This window comes from Stomoxys calcitrans, chromosome 2, assembly GCF_963082655.1.
Source record: "Stomoxys calcitrans chromosome 2, idStoCalc2.1, whole genome shotgun sequence".
Lineage (NCBI taxonomy): Eukaryota > Metazoa > Arthropoda > Insecta > Diptera > Muscidae > Stomoxys > Stomoxys calcitrans.
In genome coordinates, this window is record NC_081553.1 from 130,005,267 (window position 1) to 130,027,713 (window position 22,447).

The following is a 22,447-nucleotide window of genomic DNA, read 5'->3' on the forward strand; positions in this document are numbered from 1 at the left end:
CCCACACGCCAATGTGAGAAATAAGCAGCGAAATACAAAAAGAGCAACTACAAAAGAAATCAACCTACCAAATCGATCAGTGTTGTTGTCGTTGTGATCCACTTTGATCACGAGTTGTTGCTGCTTTTTTGTGGCCGCTGAGTTTGGCTCCATTTGGTTGGACATGCTGCCTGCATGAAAGAAATGTTTGTGTGCTGTGTTTTTTTTTCATCATGTTTTGAGCATTTATGTATATTTGATATTCCACTAATTTGCGAGAATGGCTATGTTTCCATGCCACAATTAATGGTTGTCTATTGCCTGACTCGTGTTGCCGTCTTTGCGATTATTTCAGACTTGCAAAAGTCATTAACACAAGAGTTGGAAGAAAAATGCACTTTACGGGACGAACCCCAAATTTTTTTCATGTTTTGTACCTCGCTGATTTTGACCCCAGTAACACGAATCTGAAGTCCGTTTTAAGAGCAAAGGCTCCTTGGCCCCCCTAGGGGTCAAAATCCCCCCTTGGGAGGAAGTGGTGTAACATAGGAAATATGGTTATCAAATGAAAGGTATTGCCAAGTAGATTAGAACATGCAAAAACAAGTCTAAAAATTGGACCCGGCAAGGCCCAAAGGGGTCTTGAAGAGAGAAGAAACGACAAAGAATACAAAGGAGATCCCAAATAGTATGGTTGGTGCTCATCCGTACAACGAAAATATATAGGAAATATAAGATTTTCTTCTGACACCAAGTTTCAAGGTGTCTCCCACCACTTGATCTTTCCATTAGGCTTTTGGTCTTCCTGGTTTGCGTGTACCACCGTGTTTGCCTTCAAAATACTTCTTTGCTGGAGCTTCTTCATCCATTCTGACCACATGACCTAGCCAACGCAGCCGTTGTATTTTGATGCGTTGACTACTATGCTATCGTAGTCATAAAGCTCATACAGCTCGTGGTTCATACCTCGCCTATATGCTCCATTAACGCAAACTGGTCCATTTATTTTACGAAGAATCTCTCAAATACTCCAAGCACTGCCTCATCTGCTTTCACAAGTACCCATGCTTCAGAACCATATAACAGCACGGGAAGTATCAGTCTCTTGTATAGTGTAATCTTCGTCTGTCGAGAGGTGGCCTTGTTTCTAAATGGTTGATTAAAGGCGCCCATAACTTGTCTTGTCATATCGAAAATTGTAGGCACTTAATGATTAAGCAATAGCCGGAGCCGCTCGCTGAGACCCTGATTGTCTGCGACTGCAATTACATTTTTTTCCGGATGGAACATTCCACCATTCGCAAGATGTGAATGCGACCGGTATCTCCCAGCTGAGCTTTACGTATTAGCGATGACCACTATACAAATCGGATCTCAAAGTTCCATTCCGTGTGGTGCCGATCGACACAGGCTTGCTCATCGACAAACTGTGTATAACATTTAGCTTTTCGAGCTGAATGCTGTCAAACTCCATAAAACAAGGGCGGCAGCCAGTATTTTGGCTAAAATAGACGGAATAGTAGTACTTTGCTTATAGTGAGGAAATTGACAAAAAAAATTGATAATGACAACACATAAAACTGTTCCCGCATCATTTTTCTTTGTTTAATTGGTTTCAATGGCTCGTTTTTCTTTATTTATTTGGGAAAAATATAAAATAGAGGAAACAATAAGTGCAGACAAAGAATCGTGTTTTGGGTTGAAAACAAAAACATTTGATTGCTGTCAAATTTCCGAATTACCAACCCATAGGAGCTTGACGTGAATCGCTAGCTCCACATGCAAATGTGACTGCAACAACTAGATAAACACGATAAAGAAAATGTTTTCTGGTTTCTACCATTGTACTAATGAGATCGCTTTAAAAAGCCTTATAACTCACAAATTTTCACATCCGCTAATTCAGTCAAGTCCTCAAGGAAATAAAAACCTTACGTAGAACTACTTCTTCTTGCTAGCGCAGGACAGTCATACAGCCTATTTTCTATAGTTTCCTCTTGCTCGACTTCCTCACTGCTTCTGCAAATTGGGTAAGAAAATTTGAAGTGTTGACAACGTTGCAGTTCGTGATCATCTGACAGCAATTGCCCCTCGGCCTTATCTCGATCATAATACATAATAAAGAGCACATAGAGCTTTGTCACGGATTTCGGCTAAGGCGTTCATTTATCAAAATTTATGTAATTTACATCAACAGTACAAATACTATACCCCCTACAGTCGGGTTCAGGTAGCAAGATCAATCCAGGCTCACTTTTGGTCGAGAAGTATTTTCCCTCCTCAAATCCGAAAATGAGTGTTTACACCTTGGCGTCTATAAAAATATTGAAATATAATGACAGATGTTGCTGAAACATGTTATCTTCGGCAATTTAATAAGCCAATGTCGTCAAAGAAATAATTTAAAATACAAAGTACCCACTCGCTTATCTGATTTGCCGCAAGTGTTAACGCTTCCCATATAGGTAGTATCATATGTAGTGTGTTTGTTTGATTTTATCCTCGTTTACTGGATACCCATTTCGACCTTTTTTAAAGTCGCAGTTTTTAGCCTGGTATTTATGATTCAAAGTTATTGTTGACTGCAATAAGGGCTTGTTTGAGACGACAGCCTACAACAAAAAATTGCATGCTTTAAATTTTGATTTAGTGCATTTTGGCCGGGATTAACTATTTTTGTTTCTTAAAGCAATTGTAGAGTGAGAGAGGCCATGCGTACTTTTTGCGATCTGTGTGCAATAATTTTTTTTATGTTTTCTACTGGTCAGGCCCCGAAAAGCGGAATGGATTTGTTAACTTTGCACTGTATTGCTATTGATTTTCCACACTCAAATCTAAACATTCACGCCTAAATAAGGTTACTGTATGTTTTTTTTTCTCTTTTGCTACAAATGCTTTTGCTTTAAAATTGGTTTCTTCTTTGTTTTGTTTAATTTTATATTTTGTCTTTGATTGTTTATATAAGTAGTTGTGTATTTTTGTTGTTGTAGATCGTTAGGATTTCATTGTAGTCCCAATGAGAGGGATGTTAGCACATTAATCAAACATTTTCGCATCAAATAATTTTATGCAAAACTAAATTGAGAATAGATTTTCGGAAGATGTGTGTAATAAGGTTGATGTAAATACATGCCTAAGGTTGGCGGAAGATGATACCAATACATTAGTGGGAAAGACATCCACGTTGGCCAGATCAAGATCCATTGTGATTCTTTATCTTCCCCTTTCGATGCGCGTTCGTCCCACAAAAGCTTTGTTTATTCACGTCCGGCTGTTATGTTTCAGCGATTAAAATATGTGCTCTAATAACGCTTCTTAATTCCCTGAAATGTTTTTGATAGTGGTGGGTATACGCCCACTTGTTGTGTTGACACATCACCAAGGTTTGCACCCGATCTCGCCGTATCCGCTTTTTCGTTTCCTAAAATATTCTTATGTCCAGGGGAACCAGGATAAAGCCAGGATATTATGCCTCTGTAGACAATTTAAAACTATCACCAAGGTTTGCACCTGATCTCGTCAACATGTCCGCTTTCTCGTTTCCTAAAATATCCTTATGTTCAGCGTTTAAAACATGTGTCCTGATAACGCTCCTTAATTTCTTGAAAATTTTGAGATAGTGGTGGGTACACCTCCACTTGGTGTGGTGACACATCACCAAGGTTTGCACCCGATCCCGCCGTATCCGCTTTCTCGTTTCCTCAAATATCCTTATGTCCAGGGGAACCATCATAGTCCATAGCCATTATTCTAATACTTTCAAATGTTTTAAATTTAAAAAAGTTGTCGTATGGATTTTAAATGCAAAGAAGGATTTCCCCTAAAAAATGAGTCAATCATAAAAAGGCGCTTAGACGCCATCGTTGCCACTCAAGAAAATTATTTCCTACCAAAATTTAAAAAAAATCCTACCAAATCCGACCAAGACCTGCCAAAAGTTCTACAAGCCAAAAATGTTGTGTATGTTTCTATACACACCACTGAAGAGATGGCCATTTTGTTATTCCATTGGCAAAACATAAAATTTTACATTTTCAAACATACTAAGTATACATACTACATCGTCGTTCTATTTATAGACGATATAGGCATGTCCGTCCATCCGTTTGTTTAAGTCACTCTATTGCCTGAAGTAGAAAGATGGCATATAGTTTGAAATAACACCATTTATGGAGAACTTCTGATAATAAATCTTGAGATCATTAAAGTCGTATATATTTTTGCATCGATTTTGGTGTTTTTTTTTCCAGAATTACGTTTTTACTACCCATTTTCACCGTTACCGTAAGTTGCATACACCCCTCTAAATCTGAGTATATACCAGATCTGAACATATTTTTATGCAACTGCCATAGAGCCATATTTTCCGATTGAAGGCATTGAACAGATGAATTTTCTATGAACGAAAGCCTCATTTCTTAGCCAGAATTTACGAATTTTGGAAGAGATCCCTTAACACTCGTACCTGTTACAGTCAATATCAGAGCTTACGCCCTTTAGAAAATTTTGAATCAGTGAGACGCCATGTAAAAGTATTTGGCCCCTCAAAATCCATGGTTTTATTCTGCACTTTTAAAGTATACACACACAGATAAAAATAATTTTGAAAAACAACAACTTTTGTCGAAAAAACAACGACAAAATTTGTTAATTTTCCTGCAACAATTTATTTTGAATTTAAACGACCCAAAGTATAAATTTGTTGTTGAAAGGCACTCTTTGCAAGCCAACATATAACAACAACAATAGATCCATAAGCAAGACAAACAACCGTTTAACCGGCAGCTGCGTCTGCTTTGCTGCACAGCTTCGATGTGGTGGTGCTTTTATTTTCTTTGTTCGGCTTGCGCTGCTTGTCTCGTTCATTTTCTGCTTTGCAGAATGCAAAACAATTTTTAAATAGTAAACTTATTAAAACCATATGTTTTGCGCCCTGAACGCATTCAAAGTTGAGTGTTGATAAACTTATTCCGTCAGATGCGTGCTTGCATTTTGTTGTGTAAATAACACAAAATAAACCAAACTATTTTAGTTGTTTTTGATATGCATGCATAAGTATGCATACATACTATGCGCAGATATTAAAAATGCAACTCTGCAAACCAATCCCACGAAAGCGACTTGCAAAAGTTATAGAATTTTCCACTTTGACGATTGAACTCGATCGTCATTCTGTTTTGCATACGTGAAGTAGTGTTTTAAGACATCAAAGTTAAAGATGTTTAACTTCTGCGCTTTGTTTTCGTGGGGTTTGTTTGCATAGTTTCATTTTTAATGCGCGCGCATAGCATGTAACTCCATCTTAATAGTGAAGTTACATACCATGCGCACGCATTAAAAATGCAAACAAATCTCACGAAAGCGGCGCGAAAAGTTAACGAATTTTCAACTTTGACGATTGAACTCGAGCGTCATTCTGTGTTGCCATACGTGAAGTTGTGTTTTTAGGCGTCAAAGTTAAAAATTGTTTAACTTTAGCGCGTTGCTTTTGCGAGATTTGTTTGCATAGTTGCATTTTTTATGCGTTCTTAATGCGCGTGCATAGTATGAAACTCCACCTTAGGTGTTGCTCGAGGTGTGTAACTCTACCTTAAGGCTCGGCTTTGGCATGTGAGGCATTTGTATTTTTCAAACAATTTTGTAAATACAGGTCATATGCGGAGAGTGAGAGTGCGATAGGTGACTGGTATGTGCGAGTTGTTGTTGTTGTATCAGTATGTTATAAACTGAGGCGACAGCCGTTGCCGATGAAGAACTTCATCGGATCAATCCGGTACGTACAACCGGCTGCCATGGTTGGTAAGTGCGAGAGAAACGGTTAAATTTGGCAATGCACTTATTTAAACATTGAATTAAACACTGCTCTTTTAATCCTGATGTAATGCCTCGATCATCTGTTTTCCCTTTATAAAATCAGCTGACGAGGGCCTTAAATTCGGATTTGATGAACTGTGTAAACGGGGTTAAAGTAACTAATTGTGTGGCACACTATGCAGTTTATGATTTAAATAGTTGGCGGAGATTTAGAACAAGTAAGGAAAGAGGGTGCATTTTTTTTGCTCAAATTTTGTGATGAATCCCATAACAAATTTTAACTTAGATAGTTTAAAATTATCATGTGTTGAAAACAATTCACTTTATATTTCAATGTCAGAAGCAGGTTGTGTGAGAGGTTGCCCTGCCACTGCATGTAGCGTAATCTGGTCTCGAATGGAAGGAAAGGAAAAATATGATGTCAAGTCATCCTTTTTCCTTAAACCACCTATCACGACAATGAGGATTTTACAAGTATAGTACGAACCTTACTTTGAAATATGGATTCAACTTTCAGAGAGTTTTACCCCAAAAGGCATCAACGGACATGTAGCCTTACTAGCACAAGGTATTTGAAAATAAAGTTGAAATTTGACTTCGAAATTTTGGGCCAACAATCTCAAGGGCCTCCAAACATGAAAGAGTTTTAGGAGTAGAGAACCAATGTAACATTCAAACATTTAACAAGTGGCTGAGAGTCCGCCTTAAGTTGACAAGTAGCCCATTAATGGCAATATGATATTTAAATTAAGGGTATACATCAGCTAATCCCATGGCAGCCGGTTGTACTCACCGGATTGGCAAGCCTTTGTGTACAACACACTGCTACAACAACTCGATATGGCAGTAGGGCAAAAATTTGTCGCGTCCGCATGTAAAAGCTCTAAACAGTAAATATGGTAAGCAGCTGAAATGGCTATATAAAGTCAAGTTTCTGCCGCTCGCCCCTCCTTCGATTCCCACGAAACGGACATATAATCCGATAATAACAATTTGGACTATAAATTCAAAAAGAGCATTACGGATCCCAAAAAATAATAAATGAAATTAAATTATGTAAAATTATGTGTGAATTGCGTATGAAATCTAGTGTAAAGAAAATTTAAATTTTGGCCATCACTGTTGTAGAACATCTGTTGTCAGGATTGCCATCATATGTTTTTCACAAATAAGTGTGGCCACTTGCAGAAATACCTCTATTGTGAATGGCAAATTAAAATCAAACAAATTATTTATACAATTGTGTGGAAAAATCTTAAAAAAATTTATTTGACTGCTATGCCCACACATTTTTTGCAAATTGTAGTTAAAGTTAAAAATTTAACAAATATTTGCACTTTTTTCCTGGTATTTTGACAGTTTGGCAAATGCGTTACCACTTCATAGCAAACAAACAGACTTGTACTAGAAACTTGTTTTTACATTTTATTTTTGCCCTTCGCGGCTTTTCTGTCCAGTACTAAAATAAAACACAACAATTGTGGACCATATTTGAGGGCAAGATACACCCATGAGTCCTAGAAGTTTAGATTATAAATACATTTTTATTCTTGAAAAAAACTATCTCAACTAAGCATCATCAAAAGCATGACACCGGGTTAAAACTATTTTTATACCCACCACCGAAGTATGGGGGTATATTCATTTTGTCATTCCGATTGCAACACATCGAAATATCCATTTCCGACCCTATAAAGTATATATATTCTTGATCAGCGTAAAAATCTAAGACGATCTAGCCATGTCCGTCCGTCTGTCCGTCTGTCTGTTGAAATCACGCTACAGTCTTTAAAAATAGAGATATTGAGCTGAAATTTTGCACAGATTCTTTTTTTTTCCATAAGCAGGTAAAGTTCGAAGATGGGCTATATCGGACTATATCTTGATATAGCCCCCATATAGACTGATCCGCCGATTTAGGGTCTTAGGCCCATAAAAGCCTCATTTATTATCCGATTTTGTTGAAATTTGGGACAGTGAGTTGTGTTAGGCCCTTCGACATCCTTTGTCAATTTGGCTCAGATCGGTCCAGATTTGGATATAGCTGCCATATAGACCGATCCTCCGATTTAGGGTCTAAGGCCCATAAAAGCCACATTTATGGTCCGATTTCGCTGAAATTTGGGACAGTGAGTTGTCTTAGGCCCTTTGACATGTTTCTTTAATTTGGTCCAGATCGGTTCAGATTTGGATATAGCTGCCATATAGACCGATCCTCCGGTTTAGGGTCTTAGGCCCACAAAAGCCACATTTATTATCCGATCTTGATGAAATTCGGGGCAGTGAATTGTGTAAGGCCCATCGACATCCTTCGTTAATTTGGCTCAGATCGGTCCAGATTTGGATATAGCTGCCATATAGATCGATCCTCCGATTTATGGTGTAAGGCCCATAATAGCCACATTCATTATCCGATTTTGCTGAAATTTGGGACAGTGAGATGTGTTAGGCCCTTTGACATATTTCTTCAATTTGGTCCAGATCGGTTCAAATTTGGATATAGCTGCCATATAGACCGATTTCTTGATTTATGGTTTTGGGCCCATAAAATTCTCATTTATTGCCCGATGTCCCCGAAATTTGGAACAGTGAGTTAAGTTAAGCCCCTTGACATACTTCTGCAATATCGCACAGATCGGTCCAGATTTGGATATAGCTGCCATATAGACCGATATCTAGGTTTTAGGTTTTGGGGCCATAAAAGACGCATTTATTGTCCGATGTCGCTGAAATTTGAGACAGTGAGTTTGGTTAGGCTCTTGGCCCAAATGGGTCCAGATTTGGATATAGCTGCCATGTAGACCGATATCTCGATTTAAAGTCTTGGCCCCATAAAAGGCGCATTTATAATCCGATTTCACTGAAATTTGACACAGTGACTTATGTTCGGCTTTTCGACATCCGTGTCGTATATAATTCAGATCGGTATGAGGTATATGAGTATAAGGTATGAAATTTTCACCGAATTTTGATGAAAGGTGGTTTACATATATACCCGAGGTGGTGGGTATCCAAAGTTCGGCCCGGCCGAACTTAACGCCTTTTTACTTGTTCTCTCTACGCCATATATGATTGTCAGAAGATCAGAGATTTGTGTCTAGTGAATTAAAATGAAAAATACTTATCAAAGTCGTACGCACAAAGTCGTCGCATGATTCTAATCGATCAGACGTTAATGCCAGAATACAAATTCTTGGATGGCCTCCTGGAGCACTGCCCATTATTCTGTCCAGCAATTTTTCGATTTTTTTGAGATAGGGAATATAAGAAAACCAGCGGTTCGATTTTCGAGTAAATTTATATTTTGAAATGCTCTAACAATGGGCTTTCTAACGAGGTATAACAGTAGCTGGAGACATTTTTGGATGGCCTCCAGAAGCACTGCCCATAATCTTGTCCAGCATTTTTCGATTTTTTTTTAAATAAAAGAGAAGTATAAAAAAACCAACCGTTCGGTTTTCTAATAAAAGTATGTTTTAGAAAGCTCTAACTGTGTGCTTTCCAACGCTGGACTCCAAAGCACTGCCCATAACCCTGTCTACCATGACACATTTGACATCTCCCGCTGAAGATTTTTCTTGGTCGAAAATGAAATCGCGATCCGGGAAACCAGTCAAATGCTTCTAGCAACCACACACTTTTGCTGATTTTTAAATGTTTTTTGCCATAAGCATTAAACAATGGTCTAACGCCGGACAATATCCTGCTATGGAATCTTAAAAAGAGAGTAATATAAGGAATTCAACCGTTTGATTTTCTAAAAAAAAAATATGTTATGAAAAGCACTAACTGTGGGCGTTCCAACAAAGTTTGGTAATACCTGAAGAAATGCTTGGATGGTCTCCAGGAGCACTGCCCATAATCCTGTCAAGCATTTTTCGAAAAATGTTTTAAAAAAAGACAGGAATATAAGAAGCTTTTACTGTAGACTTTTTAACAAGGTATGGTAGTACGTGGAGGAATTCTTGGATGGCCTCCAAAAGCAATGCTCATAATCCTGGCCTTATATATATATATATATATTTTTTTTTTCAATTTTGCTATTTTCTTAATACCCCTCTCATAGATATTTTTTGGCGGGTTTGCTTCAAGGCATACATACTAAACTCCAGATTGTGGTATTTTTTATGTTTATTCCCATCAGTCTTTGTAAAAATCATTAAATATTATAATTTTCTATATTTTTTGGTTAGGGAAGTCTGTTAATGCTTCTGTTACTCTCTCTCGCACTTTGTGACCAAGACGTTTTGTGTCTCTCCTAGATATATATTCGGAATTTATTTTCACGCACATAAATAAGAAGCTCGAGACTGCGAAGGTTTGCTGGTCCCTAGATCAGGGGCCGAATTACACATACGAATGGAGTTCTATTTCATATTTAATGGATGGACTTTTGATGCAATTTTTTTTTGGAAATTGGCCGATTTAGGCATTCGCTTTCTTAAATTTCACAAATTTTCGTTCAATAAAGATATATAAAAAAATAAAATATAATTCACAATAGAGCGATTTCGAACGATTTTACTCGTTCACCTATGTGGTAATTCGGCCCAGAGCAACCCAGATGGCAACTGACTGGAGAGAGAAGCAAACTTGGGAACTTCTCACTTAAGATGCACACCTTTTTAAGGATTAATCTATTCCGTATGGAATTATTTAATTAAAAATTTTGGTAGTAACGAATAAAAAGTATCTTTAGATATTTCTTTTCCGGAATTTTAAATTTTTTCTAAGGGCGTGGTATTCAACAAGTGCGTCATTTGGGAGCATATTCTTCCACATTAACTTCAATGTCTTTTTCGAAGAAAGAAGGTCTCCAAGATACTTACATTTCATTGTTATACAATTATTTGACATTTTTCGGCAGAGCCGGGCCTGGATTCGAACCTGGGTACACGGAGCAACAGCCGTTGTCTAGCGTTCAAAGCCATCAATACAACTTCCAACAGATGACAAAATCATGTGTAGTACGGAAGAAGTGTAATTTGCCACAGAAAGAATGTCTGTCATTACACAAAAATACATGCATTGGGAAAAAGTACAGCGAATAGAAAGGGTTGTCGAGCGTGGTTAATGTGGTAATTGTATTATAGATGCGGTTTCGCTATTAAAGCAATTCTAATACAACATACCAACCCAAGGCCCTTGAAGCCATCACACCTAATATGATTGAAAAGGCTTCTAACAAAAGACGAAACGTCCCATAGTGGTTGGTGTGTTGTTGCTCTCTATGGCTTTCCATTTCCATTTGCATCTACGATCATTGAGCTCGTCTCGAAAGAGAAAAAAACAAAAATTGTACAAATTAATGATCTTCGCCCTAACAGGCAAAAAACTTGAAGAATGAAAAAAAAAATTAATTCAATAATAAATCAGCGCAATCTTTAAAGAACTACTTGTGTCGCCACTCACTGCATAAACAAAAACAAAGTTTACCGACAACCTAATTATTATTGTTGGGCAATTCTTATGAAATACTTCTAAGACACAGTGGCCTATTAAATTGATTCTTTTAACTTATCGCATAAATTCGATACGATAGTAGCAACGACCTATATGTGGTAAAATATTGAACGGCAAACAATGGACGAGATACAAAAATACAACAAAATTGATAAGTGAAATAAACAATAAGCCCACTAGCTTTTGCTTGTTCAATTTGTATAATTTAAAGTGGTTTTTCTTTGGTCAATGTTGGATTAGTTTCGTGCTACCGTTAACGAACGAATTGCCCTTTTCTTGGTATTTTTGCCACCAGCTGACGCATATGGAAAATGAGCCATTTTTAAAATTTCAAACGAATCTTAATTTTAGTGTTGGGGCTTTTAACCACAGTTTATACTCGTACATAACACGATGGGGTGGATGATTCAGAGTCAAGTTTAAATTGTTTTGATTTTAGCTTGAACAAGACGATCGTTTCGTCTCTGGAAGTAAAAGCCAATAAAATCACATAAATAGCCCAAAAACAACACTGGCCGTAAAAATTTCTAATTAAGTTTGATGATAATTTGCGAATAAATAAAAAGAGGGCGAAACTTAAGTAGCTGCAAAGCTGGTGCGAACACAGAGTGGTATAATGTGGTTATATTCAAAGAAAATTAGGAATAAATTTCCGATAATAATATTTTTCACTAGAATTGTTGTTGTTATAACTAGACATCGGACACATATGCAAATGCATATATATTTTGGACCATCGGAAAAAAATTGAAAACACAGAAATTCGTTTCATGAAAAGTTCGTTAAGAAAATGCTAAGAAATTTAGGCATCTTTTATGCAAACTGCATATGTTTGCATATTATGCATATGTGTGCATATTATGCATATACTTTGCATATTTCGAATATATTTTATATCGAAAACGCCTAATAAGGGTGATCTAATTTAAGCGAATATATCTTTGCACCATTAAAGTAACCCAAAATCATGAATCTGATAAATAAATTTCCGATCAAGCTATTGGAGGAACGCCAGCCCCCCCAAACTGACTCAGAAAGATCGGGTCTATGTGTAGCTTAAATAAAAGGTATTTGAGAATACAATACGAATCTGGCAATCAGTTTTTGAACCATAAGGACTATATGGATATAGCATCCAATATAAACCGATCTCCCGATAAAATATCTTGGGCCCATAAATGGCACATTTATTTATTCTATTTCACTGAAATTTTAAACAATGAGTTACATAACGCCCCTCAATATGTGTGTCAAATTTGAGAAAGACCGGACTCTGAATATAGCTGACATATAGACCGATCTTACGATTTAAGGTTCTGTATTCACTAAAAGCGCATTTATAACGGGATTTCGCTTCACATTTCTCCACATTTTGACCAATTTGTTTTACATCAGATCATTTTTGGACATGGGTCCCATCTCCCAATTTAAAGTTTTTAGTCCATAAAAGGCTAATTTATTACACGATTTGTGTCAAATTTGGAAAACTGGGGTTTAAGAGGATTAGTACAATTCGCTGCACCAAACTTTATGGAAAAGAAAAAAAAAATGCAACTTCTACGGGCCCAATGCTCTAAAATATCTAAATATGGTTCGATGGTTTGGTAAATATGATGCAGATAGATTTTAGCGAAATCATGCAAAACAAGTAAAAGCTTGCTAAGTTCTGCCCGGCCGAATCTTATATACCCTCCATCAAGAATCTCATTTGTCGAGTTCTTTTCCCGGCATCTCTTTTTAGGCAAAAAAAAGGATAAATGAAAAGATTTGCTCTGCTATTAGAGCGATATCAAGATATGGTCCGGTTCGGACCACAATTTGAGCCAATTTGAATAAGAATTGCGCCCATTGGGGGCTCAAGAAGTAAAATAGAGAGATCGATTTATATGGGAACTGCATCAGGCTATAGACCGATTCAGACCATAATAAACACGTATGTTGATGGTCATGAGAGTATCCGTACAAAATTTCAAGCAAATCGGATAATAATTACGACCTCTAGAGGCTCAAGAAGTCAAGATCCCAAATCGGTTTATATGGCACAGTTGTTGAAAGTCATAGTAGAATACATCATGCAAAATTTCAGCCAAATCGGATAGGAATTGCGTCCTCTAGAAACTCAAGAAGTCAAGACCCCAGATCGGTTTATATGACAGCTACGTCAGGTTATGGACCGATTAGAACCATACTTGTCACAGTTGCAAGATATCATAACAAAACACTTCGTGCAAAATTAAATTTAAATCGAATTAGAATTGCGCCCTCTAGTGGCTCAAGAAGTTAAGATCGGTTTATATGGTAGCTATATCAGGTTATTGACCGGTTTGAACCTAACTTAGGACAATTGTTGGAAGTCAAAGCGAAAAACATCGGGCAAAATTTCATTCCAATCGGATAAGAATTGCGCCCTCTAGAGCCTCAAGAAGTCAAGACCAAGATCGGTTTATATGGCAGCTATATCAGGTAATCATCCGATTTGAACCATACTTGCAGCAGCTGTTGGATCAGTTCCCAAGATCAGATCAGTTTATATGGCAGCTATATCAGGTTATGGACCGATTTGAACCATACTTGCAGCAGTTGTTGGATATCATAACAAAACGCGTCGTGCAAAACTTCATTCCAATCGGATAAGAACTTCGCCCTCTAGAGGTTCGAGAAGCCAAGACCCAAGATCGGTTTATATGACAGCTATATCAAAACATGGACCGATATGGCCCATTTACAATCCCAACCGACCTACACTAATGAAAAGTATTTGTGCAAAATTTCAAGTGGCTAGCTTTACTACTTCGAAAGTTAGCTTGCTTTCGATGGACAGACGGACGGACATGGCTAGATCAAATGAATATTTCGAGTAGTTACAAACAGAATGACGAAATTAGTATACCCCCATCCTATGGTGGAGGGTATAAAAATACGATTTTTTATGGGCTTAAGCAAATCGGTCTATATGGGAGCTATATTGAGATATTGACCGATCTGAAACATATTCGGTGCAGTTATTGGTCTTTTATTTTGAACCGGGAGATCGGTCTACATGGGAGCTGTATAATTTATAATATAGACCGAACTGAACAATACACGGCACAGATATCAAGGACCTTAACACAACTCGTTGTGCTAAATTTTAGCGAAATCGGATAAAATATGCGGCTTTATACCCTAAATTGGGAGTTCGGTCTAAATGGGGTTTACATTAAGATGTAGAACTACCTGATCCATATTCGACATAAAATTCAAGGATCTTAACACAACGCGTTGTGCTAAATTTAAGCGAAATCGGATAAAATATGCGGCTTTTTTGGCCTTATACCTTAAATCGGGAGATCGGTCTATAAGGGGGCGATATCAAGATATTTACCGATCTGAACCATATTTGGCTCATATATCAAGGATCTTAACACAACTCGTTGTGCCAAATTTCAGCGAAATCGGATAAATATACGGCTTTATACCCTAAATTGGGAGTTCGGTCTATATGGGGACTACATAAAGATATTGGCCGATCTGATTTATATTCGACACAGATATCAAGGATCTTAACACAACTCGTTGTGCGATATCGGATTAAAAATGAAGTTTTTATTCGCCTTATACTTTAAATCGGGAGATTGGTCTATATGGGGGTTATATTACGATATAGACCGATCTAAACCATATTCAACAGAGATATCGGGGACATTAACACAACTCGTTGCGACAAATTTCAGGGAAATCAGGTGGTAATAGCGGCTTTTATTGTCCTTATAAATTAAATCGGCAGATCGATATACAAGGGAGCTATGTTAAGATATAGACCGATCTGAACCATATGTGGCATATTTATCAAGGAATTTAATACATCGGATTTCAGCAAAATTTATACCACTAAGACTAAGGATACAACGATGATGTAAAGGAAGTTAATAAGTTTTTTGTTGAAGGTGATGGAACACACAATAATAGGTTTCAGTTTTCAAGTGATGGGGAGATTGATCCTTCCTTTTCGTTTTACTGTGTGAATGAGTTTGAAATCATGGAAGATATTAGAAGGGTGAAGTCTGTGTCAGTTAGTATGGACGGCATTCCAATGCGTTTCGTCAAGACTATCTTTCCTTATGATGCCGACGTTATTTTGAATAATTTCATTTTGGTGTCCTTCTTATTTCCCTAGGCTTGGAAAATTGCTAGGGTAATACCAATTCCTAAGGCGAAGCATGTTAGATGATCTACGACCGATTTCGATACTTCCCGTAATGTAAAAAATTTTTGAACACATAATGCAGAATCAAATATCATAATAATCGCAGCTTGGAAAACACGATATGCAATATGCCTTCGCCAAGGACTCTACACCACTCATTTGTTACTTAAGCTAACAGATTCCCTCCGAGAAAATGTGAATAACAGAAATGTTAAATGGTTTCTCTTGGCTTGTCTAAAGCCTTCAACTCTATTAATTTTATTCGTTTACTTACCAAATTGTGTGATTTTTAAAATTTTTCTACATCTGCCTGCAATCTGATTCTTTGTTATTTAAATAACAGATCTCATTTTTTGGTTCTGAACGGTGTAAACTCAAGCATGCTTCCTCTTCATTCTGGTGTACCACAGGGTTCTATCGTTGGTCCACTTTTGTTTGTACTTTATGTGAACGATTTCCAACGTTTTACTTTTTGTAGGAGTCGTAAGGGGTTTATGTGCCCCTTACGACAGCCCCTTATGGCAGCCCCTTATGGCAGCCCCTTATGGCAGCTCTACGACACTTGGGCCTAATTTTATTCTATATACCAAAATTCTGTCAAACCGGTAATGAATAAAGCTTCTACGAAAAAGGATACTCGAGGGACTGCTTTATATTCGAGCAATATCAGGTTATAGACCGATTTGGACCATACTTGGCACGGTTTTTGAAAGTCGTAACAGAACACCACATGCAAAATTGCGGATTGTAAGGGCTCAAGAAGTCAAATCGGGAGATCGGTTTATATGGGAGCTAAATCAGGTTATCGACCGATTTGGACCATACTAGGCACAGTCATTAGAAGTCATAACAGAACATTACGTGCAAAATTTCAGCCAAATCGGTCAAAAATTGCGAATTGTAAGGGCTTAAGAAGCCAAATCGGGAGATCGCTTTATATGGGAGCTATATCTAAATCTGAACCGATATGGCCCATTTGCGATCATCAACGACCTACATCAATATTAAGTATGCGTGCAAAATTTTCAAGCGGCTAGCTGTACGCATTCGACCGCTATCGTGAATTCGACTGACGGACGCACGGACGGACATGCCTAGGTCGACTCAGACGTCGAGGCTATCAAGAATATATTGGGTTGCCCAAAAAGTAATTGCGGATTTTTTAAAAGAAAGTAAATGCATTTTTAATAAAACTTAGAATGAACTTTAATCAAATATACTTTTTTTACACTTTTTTTCTAAAGCAAGCTAAAAGTAACAGCTGATAACTGACAGAAGAAAGAATGCAATTACAGAGTCACAAGCCGTTGAAAAAATTTTTCAACGCCGACTATATGAAAAATCCGCAATTACTTTTTGGGCAATCCAATATATACTTTTTGGGGTCTTAGACGAATATTTTGCGGTATTACAAACGGAATTGCCAGATTAGTATACCTCCATCCTATAGTGGTGGGTATAAAAAGATAGTTGATTAAATGTGCCAGCCCTACCAACAATCAAATCGAGCTAAATTTTATTTTATATGAGTCTGGTATTTTGCATAAAATATAAAATCGCACTGCGGCACGCCGTTTGGACTCGGCTATAAATAGGAGGTCCCTTATCATTGAGCTTAAACTTGAATCGGACTGCACTCATTGATATGTGAGAAGTTTGCACCTGTTCCTTATTGGAATGTTCATGGGCAAAATTTACAAAAATGTGCATTTTTTACAGAGGGGATTCTTCTCTTATATCAATGAGTTCGATCCAGTACAAGTTTTAGCTCAATAATAAAAGATCTCCTTTTTATTGAGGACTTCGAACGGCTTGTCGCAGAGCGCCACCACTTGGTAGAAAAGTTAACACGACTGATTACCAAAGGTCAATACCAATTTGCAGCCACTTTAATTTTTGAACTTATCATAAATCCAATTTACAAAATTGTTAATCAATGATACAAATGCCTTTGTAGGTCCGATTTGAGTGATATTTTTAATAAAATGTACAAATTTCTTAATAATAGAGTGAATAAAAGAATGAATGAAAAGTATGAATTTAGGTACTCCATGTTAACGTTTTGTAATCCCATCTGTCCCGCTTTTGGCGGTATAATACCGCTTTGTCAACGGTCATTCCATTATTCTTTCCCATCCCGCTTTCCTTAAAAATTCGCGCTTCTTCAGAAAATTTCCCGCTCCTTTTTTTCCCGCAGGAGGATCTTTCCTATCAACAGATGTAACGAATATGGTTTCAATCGTTCCAAAACCTGATATAGCTCCCATGTAAACATTTCTTCTGAATATACTTCTTGAGCAACTAGAGGGCGTATTTCTTATCCGATTTGGATAGTATTTGTCGCGAAGATTTCTCCTATGACCTCCAACATATGTACCGAGTATGGTTCCAATCGGCCCAAAACCTGATATAAATCGATCTTCCGATATATATGGGAGCTATAAGAGCTATAGGAAAGTTTTTCAAAAAAAAAAAAAAAAATACATAAAATTGAATCGATAGTACGGTCCGTATAATTTAATGTTTAAAGATTATTTAATGCTAATGTTGACCGTAACTGCGACTCAAATGATCTATCCGCTTAGTCCTACTTTGGCATACTCTTTCCAACATTGCTGCTGGTATCTCACGAATAAATGCTTCAATGTTGTCTTCCAAATCCGTCAATTGAATCGGGCTTTTCTGTATAGACATGAGCTTTAACATAGCCTTACAAAAAGTAGTCTAAAGGCGTTAAATCGCGCAATCTAGGCGGCCAATTGACCGGTCCCGAACGTGAAATAAAATGTTCACCGAAATCGCCTCTCAATAAGTCCATTGTTACGCTTGCTGTGTAGCACCGTCTTGCTAAAACCACATGCCAAGCTCTTGCTTTTTTGGCAAAAAAGTTACGTTACGATTCGCATCATCTTTGAAGAAGTACGGTCCAAAGATGCCACCAGTCCATAAAACGCACAATTCTGGCTTTTTCTGGATGCACTGGTAGCTCTTGCTTCTGGCTGATCCTCACTCCAAAATCGACAATTCTGTTTATTTACGTACCCATTGAACCAAATATGAGGAAAATGATTAAATGAAAGAAGCGCGCGATGAACTTTCTTAATAGAGCACGCATTTTTATAATAAAATTCAATAATTTGCAAGCGTTGTTCGTTTGTAAGACGATTCACTCATTTGTTAAGTTATAGATCAATCTCAAGATGTTTGACAGTGAACAAACACACAAAACGTCTCTTAGCTGTTTAGACTTATGTTGCCAAATTGATAATAGCTAAAAAATCACCCTTTACTTTTTGAGCCTACAAACGGCTCCCATCATATAAAAATCCATTGGGATTCCTTGTTATTAACTTTTTTAGTGTTTGCCTATAAAGAGAGACTGTCCAAAGAACTTGACAAATGCGATCCATGGTGGAGGATTTATAAGATTCGGCGCAGCCAAATTTAGCAAGCTTTTACTTGTTTTTATCTAAAAACATCGAAAGTATATTGGGGATTTAATCTTTTAATTATTGGTTGCCCAAAAAGTAATTGCGGATTTTTTAAAAGAAAGTAAATGCATTTTTAATAAAACTTGAAATGAGCTTTAATCAAATATACTTTTTTTACACTTTTTTTCTAAAGCAAGCTAAAAGTTACAGCTGATAACTGACAGAAGAAAGAATGCAATTACAGAGTCACAAGCTGTGAGAAAATTTCTCAACGCCGACTATATGAAAAATCCGCAATTACTTTTTGGGCAACCCATTATATAAAAAAAGTCTAAAAGTGTTTTTAACTAACAGTTTCAAAAAAGGAGGACTAGGTTTCTTAAAGAAAAAATACGTTGCAAATTCATGCAGCAACGGTGTCTATTACGTTTTTCTTTTACATCTTCCTTTTCTTAGAAATTCGCGCTGTTTCAGAATGGAACATAGGTTCAATTCTCAGAAGCACACAAAAATTTTTTGCAATTAAAAAAACCTTTGCACTAAACTATGCCTGCTGCTTAACATCTGGCCGTTTCAAGCTTTTGCAAAACAAAAGCTGCTAAACACCTTCTGTTTCTTCATTGTTCATTGTTCCTGATTCATCATTTCATTCGAGTCCTGTCTTCGGACTTTTCATGCTTTCTGCTACAATCATTGTTCCTACCATAACCATATTGATGCCTACCGTTTCTGTTGCTCCTGCTGCTTTACCCAGATCACGTCGGAGACGAAATTCGTCACTGCGGATTTGATGACGTTGCCGACTCCATCTGTATCCGTCACTGCGGATCTGATGACGTTATGTGAATGCCCTTGTACGTTTTGTTCACAGAAGCTGTTGTTGATTCAAGAACAATTGTGCTTGATATGGAGGCTACCGTAGCAGGTTTTCCACTTCTAATGCTGCCAACTTTTGTGAGGTACTATGCGATGTAAAAATTCTCTCCAAAGAGGTGCCGCACGCCGTTCGGACTCGGCTATAAAAAGGAGGCCCCTTATCATTGAGCTTAAACTTGAATCGGAGTGCACTCTGCCCCTGTTGCAATTTTAAATGACTTTTTAAACATTGCTTTTTTTTACATGGGCGGCGGCAATGCAATGTGCTAAGGCATTTGTGAACACACAATCATGGAATGGATGGAACATAGATTCGATGTGCACTACACGCTGACAGAATGTCAACGCCTGTGGACGTTTTGTTCACAAAAACTGCTGTTGATTTATGAACATTTGTGTTTTAAATGATAACATCTTTGTGTTGATTCACTTTTATGAACCAATGTGGTTTTTTCTATGGGTGTGGCTCAAATATTCAAAAAGTCATTTGTCAGGGTTTTTGTTTCAGATTGAATCAAGTGTAGTTGGTCAAGAATTGTCAACGCAGAGGCAGCTGCAATATCTGCTAGTCTTTTTAAAGTCTGGTTTTCGTAATATTATGAACTTAGTCGTTCTGTGTGCTTACATGTGCCCTAATGTATGGCATAAATTCACATAATAAAATTACACCGGTTTGCATGAAATTAAACGTTTTAGGGCTTCAAGAAAACAAGATGTGGGTTATATTAAGACTAAATCTCAGCTCTATTTTCGCGTTTCTTGTTTTTGTTTTCATTTAATGTTCACAACTTCAAAAAGTTCATCGTCATTTTTACAATTTAACTTTCTATGTCAGTTGGTTGGTTGATGGTTCGGTTGTTGTATTTGCAAAGCCTCTACTTAAAAGTCTGGGCCCAACACAAAAGGAAATAATTGATAAAATGGAAGCAAAACAAGAGAGTCCAATTGTGTTGAGAATTGTGGAAATATGTTAACAACTTGAACTCAAAGTAGTTCACCGCTCAAATATAATAACAACAACAGAACGATAAGGTAACAAACAAACCATAGGGTACACTAAACCATGGATGAGGTACAGGTACAATGCTCCAAACCCATTGCAGAGATACAAAGACTCATACTCACATACACACACTACATCAATTCATTTCTTTTTTCAATCTGGAACCCCTCAGCCGAATCCATAGAACCAAGTTAAAGTTAGCAGAACTCTTTGCAGGTAGGCACTAGCAAATCGCTGCAGCATATCAGAAGTCTATTCGTAAAGACAACACTAATAAAAGCCCTCCTCAACCATCGTGCACGGATTGGCTTTGTAAAATACCAAACAGAAATATAATACCAAAAAGAAGTCGGAAGAAAAGAAAATGGGTAAAAAGAAATTAACCAAACGCAGTTATGTTACTAATTGTGGTTTAATATGTGGCTATGATATGTAGATGTTCAGAGATATACGTTTGTAGTTACACAGTTTCTAGCATTTCTTTTGGCAAAAAGTCATTCAATACGTACGTTAGTGTGGTTCTAATGAAAAACTTTTTTTTTTATTCTCACCGAGTAAAAAAAAATGATGTGTTTATATATAATCACAGGGGTGCCAATTTTTTCTTTATAAATTGTTTCTAAATAAATAAAACACGTGTCTAACGGTTGCACACGGCGGAGGTAGTGTTATTAGTTACTATTAGTAGGATAGTTTATAGAATCCACAATGAATCAGTATGATTATCGAAACATTCTGAAGCTAAACTTGCATAGAACATCAGTGCACAAAAACTGATCCCAGGAACTTTTAGTTCCAACAGAATAATGATCCTAAGCATACTGCGCAGACATGGATGTGGTTACCATTTAACACTAAATACCAGCTAAAATTACCCACTCAATCACCGGACTTGGACCCTTATTAAAGAATAATTTTTGCACCTCGTAAAGCGTCACCGCGAAAGATAAGCTGAATACTGTTATAAAGGACGAACACGTACACGTAAACTAAAGCGGCAGCCTTTGCCGATTAAGGATTCTATTGGGACAACCCGGCACGCACAACCGGCTGCCATAGAATCATCTTCTTGTGGATAGGTATCCACCGTCCAGAAGCCTTAAGGTGGATCTAAATACATGGTCTAGAGCCTAAGGTTCGGTGATACAAGAGAGAACCTCTAGATCAAGCGGGTCTAGACAACATTCATGTAGACACAGTATCAGAGACCGGGTGAATGCGGTATTTTGAGAACGGCCGCCTCCCATTGCCCTCCCCCAGCAAACCAGAATAGTTCTGGCTGAATTAGGATCCGACAGATACAGCCACCTCAAATCCTTAGAGCAAGGATTAATGCCTTCTTCTTGTGGATAGGTATCCACCATCATCATTTTCTTGTGGACAGGTATCCACTGTCCGGAAGCCTTAAGGTGGATCTACATGGTCTAGGGCTTGAGGTTCGGTCCTACAAGAGAGAACCTCTAGATCAAGAGAGAACCTCTAGACAACATTCATACATACTCGGTACCAGAGGCTGTGAATACCTACCGGGTGAATGTGGTTCTTGGAGAACGACCGCCTCCCATTGGCCTCCCCCAGCAAAACAGAGTGGTTCTGGCTGTATAAGGATCTGGCAGATACAGCAACCTCAATTCCTAAGAGCAAGGATTAATGACACACGACACACGTTACCTGTTTAACTGCCCAGTCAAGCCC

The 22,447-nt window shown here is 37.5% G+C and overlaps 1 protein-coding gene and 1 long non-coding RNA gene across 3 annotated transcripts in view; one reads left to right on the plus strand and one right to left on the minus strand.

The window, feature by feature from the left end:
* The window catches only part of LOC106085910 (probable Rho GTPase-activating protein CG5521), a 50,228-nt gene that overhangs the window by 1,253 nt on the left and 26,528 nt on the right, over window positions 1-22,447 (plus strand). The window lies entirely within an intron of this gene.
* LOC106085911 (uncharacterized) lies at window positions 808-2,387 on the minus strand. The gene is made up of 3 exons (XR_001221050.2): window positions 2,191-2,387; window positions 1,862-2,132; window positions 808-1,779 (listed from the first exon to the last, which is right to left on the minus strand). It is a non-coding gene; the product is annotated as an uncharacterized LOC106085911 (long non-coding RNA).